The sequence below is a fragment of the Zerene cesonia genome, unplaced genomic scaffold (assembly GCF_012273895.1).
Source record: "Zerene cesonia ecotype Mississippi unplaced genomic scaffold, Zerene_cesonia_1.1 Zces_u003, whole genome shotgun sequence".
NCBI classification, from domain to species: Eukaryota; Metazoa; Arthropoda; class Insecta; order Lepidoptera; family Pieridae; genus Zerene; species Zerene cesonia.
The window spans coordinates 2,557,060-2,562,964 of record NW_024045133.1 but is presented as its reverse complement, the minus strand read 5'-3'; the positions used below and the strand labels follow the sequence as shown (position 1 = coordinate 2,562,964).

Genomic DNA, 5,905 nt, shown 5'->3' with positions numbered 1-5,905 from the left:
GACAGATTCGAAATTCAAATGTAATATTTTTTTATAATTAAGTGTAACAGTATTTATGGCCAGACTAAGTATATTCCAACAGCCCGTACACCCTTATGATTGAAAATTGGCAAGAGATGGAGTCAAATGGATGCTCTTTTTGTCAGAAATCAAGGTTCACTTTGGGTCAGTATACAATACTTTATAATATACAATAATAAGTATAATATTAATATTATATGATTTAAACAGAGCTAAGAATGTCATAATTACATTTGTATTTTATTTATAAAAAAATATGTATGTAAGCAGACATATTTTCCGCAAAGACAAGCTTGGGAATTGTCAATCTGAGAAATTATCCATTGTTCAACTCATGAATTGCAAATATAAGCTGAGATAATTGAATAACTGCACTGGGTGGGTACATTCAAGGCATTATAGAATCGATTATCTATTAACGATTATATCAAAACGCTTGGCAATACGTACAAAAAGCTTTTACCCTTACAAATGTATAAATCGTGACTAAAAAACTTATTACATGCAAAAACAGTATTGCGCGTTACAAATACTTACGGTGTTTACAGCAAAAGAAACAAACAATGAGGGGTCAGCGTATCAGAGCTATCCCGGTATGCCTAGATTATTATAGCTCCACAGGGTGAACACCCCGAGAATTTACCTGTATCGAGCGTTCGTCGTAATAAAATTCATGCCAGCCGCAATTCTTAGAATTTTGACGTGCACACACACTAACGCACACCGACGTCACACATGCATGGAATTTTAATTTTAGCTGTATCAACAACATTCAACCTTCGTTACCTGTGAGCGATGATTGGTTTTTTGACGAATATCACATATTAGAACAGCATTTATAAGGTCTGACACTTGGTTTTTTCAGGCAGTGGACAAGCGGATTTATTTATCGTTATAAAGGGTTAAATAAACGTCCCCGCCTTGCTAACACAAATAGCTAGATAACGTATGACAGTGACAGTATTAACTAGTCACATCGAAATTGACAGATTCTAATACGTTTAAAAATAAGAATCAATAAGTAATAATATCAATAATATAAAATTGTATTGTTGTTGTTGTTTAACTAAAACATATTTACTTCAACAAGTGTTCAAATGTTAACTGAGCCTGGTTCTTTTTTTGTATTTAACACTCACTACATATTTAATTCATTAATTAAAAAAAAAGAACTACCTCACACTGAACATGGTTTTACCTTAAATCTGTGGTGAAAGTATCAAGCATAGATTATACACTTAAAGACGTATCGAGTCTTCAGAAAATGGGCGGGAATTATTTATGGCGGGATTGTGGCGGATTGTTAAATATTGTTCAGGAAAGATTTTACCTAGAAAAAATTCTATAAATAATATTTTAAATGGCATAACACTAATAATTCATAAAAAAGGAGCACAGAATTGTCTAATATTTTATTTTCCTTTGTAAGATAGGTAAAACTTACTCAAAATGAGTAAAATCAATCTGCGGAAGAAAAAACGCGTCAGTTATTACGAACCTGATGAACCTGACCTGGATGAATATATTTGTAAGTTATTTTATATTAATAACCTTATGTACATAAGTTTATATATCAATAACCTTAGTCAAGTTACAGTCGTTAGTTAAATAAACTACTAAAAATCATATCATGATAATATTATGACAAAGTTCAGAATCTTGTATGTGAAATTTTATAAGTTCAAGTTGACTTGTGCCTTCGATTGGAATATTGGTTTTGTTGTGTACGCCACACATTAGAAAATAATGATTATTATTATGAGGAGTCGTTAGGTTTTCACGTATTCTATCAAGCCCGTGAAAATACTTGGATGTTAAGTTTATGATTTTGTACTAATACAGAACGAGGCTCTAGTAGGTGTTTATTGTATAATACCATAAGTAAGATTCTATGTTCATTATACTTTTAACGGCTGCACCCGAGCTAAAATAAAAAGCTTTCAACGGACAGACAGACAGACACGCGGACAGTGAATTAATAGTAATTGGGTACCGTTTTCAAGTGACTATAGGTATTAGACCATAGACATAAACAGTTTTTTTTTCTTTTTCTTTTTCGTTTCTTTTTGGAATGCGGATTCGAACGATTTATTATTTCTAGCCTAAATATTGGAAGTATTATATTAGTATTGAATTATAAGTATTTAGATAGGGGTTAATATATTATAAAGTGAAGTCCCGTGTCCCCTACTGGGGTATGGGGCAGATGATGTACATCCGTTTCACTGATCGATTTTCTTTTTTGGTACAATTAGGTGATCAGCCTTCTGTGTCCTGCCAGACCGAGACATTTTTTTTTTTTTGCGTCCCCACCGGGAATTGAACCCAGGACCCCTCGGTTCTACGCTCACGCGTTAACCACTGTACCAAGGAGGCGGTCGCTTTTTTTTTTTAATATATTATAGTTAAGATAGGACTAAACTTTTCAGATTGTACCGATTGCTGCGACTATGTTTACGAATATTGTTCAATTCATGGACCTTTGTTGGTCATACCGGATACAAAGGTAAAAAAAAGCGTATTTATAATTTTAATTTCACAAATAAGTTAGTAAGAATGTGTATGTAAAGATGTTTGTCACTGGAAGAGATGTTAATGAAACTACAGTAATATCCTATCCTACTTATCCTTCCTACTAATATTATAAATGCGAAAGTTTGTAAGGATGTGTGTGCTTTTGTTGCTCTTTCACGTAAAACTACTGAACCAATTGCCATAAAATTTGGCACGTCGATAGCTGGACAACTGGAATAACATATAAGTAACTGTTTATCTCGATGTTTAGCAAATGTTTAACAATTTTAATAATTGTAATTAAATCTACCGTGCCACGCGTTGCTGTGCCTGTGGCTAAATTTATTGTTAATTATAAATTATTGGAATAAGTCATCGAAATAAAAACTTTCCTTTATCGTAAGTTAGACAAACTTCTTCAAAATCGGTTGAGTTGGTGATAGGTTCATTGGGAACATACATCACGACACTGGATTTTTATATATAGCCTATAAGAACTGTTGCCTTCAAAGATTCTAAAAAAAGTATTTATTTAATATAAGCTTCGAAATAACTTTAAGGTACCGTCAAAAACTAATTTTCCTTCATACGTCCCACGAGCCGCTCTTACAATTCCAAATGTGTTCTTACATTTGGCCCCTTCTCTTATACCTGGTAAGTATAGTCCATTCCTTCTTTCCAGTCACCAATCGTTTCCTTATCCCTTTTCCCTTAAAAGCCAGCAACGCAGTCGCAGAGGCACTAGGTGGTGATCGCTTACCATCAGGTGAACCATCAGCTCAGTTGCCAGCTAGTTAGCTGGTGATTCGCCTGATATACTACGTAAATAAATACTAGTTAAAACTAGTTCTAACTAGGGAAAACAGACTTTAATTGTAACTAAACATATATATTCAATTAATGAATAAAATACAAATACATAAAGTACTGTGTTTAACTCATATGAATACTACAAGTGTTAAAACTATCAAAATATAGAAAGGCCATCTCATGTAGCAATTGAGCAGTCCAACATTAACCTACATTTGATAGAAAACATCGCTATTTCAACAAATATAGAAAATATTAACATGGAAAAATGGTAAATAATGACAAATAAAAAATACTATGTATTCGTCGAAAAGGTGTACCATCATCATATATCTGAGGCACTTTAAATAACCAAGTAGACGTATCTTATTATCGTAGTTTTTTCAATACAGTAGGTACTAAATTTTAGTGACACCCTTTTCAAGTCTGCGTTGTCAACTTCTTCGATAGTATTTTATAATATTTTCACCTCTTAGGGGCAGGTTTAGGTGTTTTCACAACACTTACTCTACCGAACAATGTGCAATTCGGACCGTATAGGGGATCAATTACGCAGGATGCGAATTCCAATTATTGTTGGCAGGTAGGTGTAGTAAAAATCATATTTGAAGTTATATTTTGTAGAATTACATGGATTTATAGGGTAGGAACCTAAAAATTAAGGAATATAAATCAAATCCACGGTATAGAGGAAGTTTTCTGTTTTCTACTTCCTAAATATTTCAAATATTTATGAAGCATTTATTTTCTAAAACATAAAGTTTCGTAAACGAAACAATGTTTTATTTTGGGTTACATACAATTCTTATCAACCATTGTGTTATTAAAAGTAATCCATCATCCAATAAGTAATCAAAAAACTGTTCAAAACAAATATAGGAAAAACCCTCTATGCAGTGTCTGCAAAAAATGCTTAATTTGCTTAAAACACAAGCTTTATGATAATGCACGCGTAATAATTTCAAAAAATTTCAGATTTATGGTAAAAACAATAAACCATCTCACATGGTGGACGCGTCAGACGCAAATAATTCAAATTGGATGCGTTACGTTAATTGTTCTAGGTATTGGTACGAACAAAATCTCGTTGCTTATCAATACCAAGGACAGCTTTATTATAGGTAAAGATATCTTGTTAATCCTACTAATATTATAAATGCGAAAGTTTATAAGGGGGTGTGTATGTTTGTTGCTCTTTCACGCAAAAACCGCTGAACCGATTGCAATGAAATTTGGTACGTAGACAGCTGGACAACTGGAATAACATATAGGCTACTTTCTATCCCGATATTCCTCCGGGATACGGACTTACGCGGGTGAAACCGCAGGGCGCAGCTGGTATTATAAATGCGAAATTTTGTAAGGGGGTGTGTATGTTTGTTGTACTTTCACGCAAAAAGTACTGAACCGATTACAATGAAATTTGATACGTAGACAGCTGGACAACTGGAATAACATATAGGCTACTTTCTATCCCGATATTCCTACGGGATACGGACTTACGCGGAAAAACCGCGGGGCGCAACTAGTTAAAACTAATTACTAAAAGCTCATTTTTAGTTGTATAAATATTATTTTTCTAATAAAAATAAACTTGATTTCAGAACCTCCTTCTAAATGTTATCATTTAAATTTGACCTTATAATGCATTGTCTTCAAAACAACTAATCTCATATATACATAAAAAATTTCAGAACAACCAAAATTATACCACGATTCACTGAATTGATGGTATTTTATGGAAGCGAATTTGCAAACAGACTTTGTATAGATGTAAGACGATACAATAAACCTCCTAATTTCTATGTTTCTAACAAGGGTATGTTTAATTTTATTTATTTATTTGTCTTAAGTGTTATCTATTAACTCACTAACCTCATCTCCTCATTCTGTCGATTTTTTTTTCGATCACATTTTCATCCCAAATTTAGAAGCAAATAAAGAAATGTCTATATTTTCTTATGGATTTTGCTGATGTAGCGTAAATTCAAATTACGTTGCTTACGATTAAATTGTAAAAAATATGCAATTTTTACAATAATAAATATTTTTTAGAATATACAATAGTTATGATAAAATAATCCTTTGAAATTTCGTGAGTTTCTGAATATACCAACTTTTGTAATTATCCAACAGTTCTAATTAATTTAATTTATTTGGTTAGATAAATATATTTTTACTTTAACTCAATTTAAGATCACAAAACATATCGATTTCAGCTACTCTTCTAGAACTAAATACGAAATCTAATGAAACATTAATAAAAAATAATGAAAATAACACAGAAAATATTGATACAAATAACAATACTTTAAGTGATAATAAGGAAAATGAGTCGACTAAAAAAATGAAGCTTACGAATGAAAATAAAACAAAAAATAAAAACCAGAACATAAAGAAAAAAGAAACTAAACGCGAAGTTAGTAAAAATATGCAACGCTATGAAATTGAAAAAAATAAGAAAAAAAATAATTTTAATCCAAACATTGACAAAACAGATGTACTTAATAATAATAAATATATCATAAATGATAAATTTAATAAAGTTCCATCAAAACCT

General features: G+C 31.7%; 1 protein-coding gene across 7 annotated transcripts in view; it reads right to left on the bottom strand.

Annotated features, from left to right (window-relative positions):
* Nucleotides 1-966, bottom strand: part of LOC119838494 (signal transducer and activator of transcription 5B) — a 23,026-nt gene extending 22,060 nt beyond the window's left edge. For 5 of the 7 annotated variants that reach the window (XM_038364446.1, XM_038364450.1, XM_038364449.1 and 2 more), the window contains exon 1: nt 808-966. The gene's annotated coding sequence lies outside the window, so the exon portion shown is untranslated. Of the gene's footprint in view, nt 1-558; nt 718-807 lie in introns of those variants that run through there. The other 2 variants (XM_038364448.1, XM_038364447.1) reach the window with 2 other exon arrangements.
* Nucleotides 967-5,905: the final 4,939 nt, after the last annotated feature.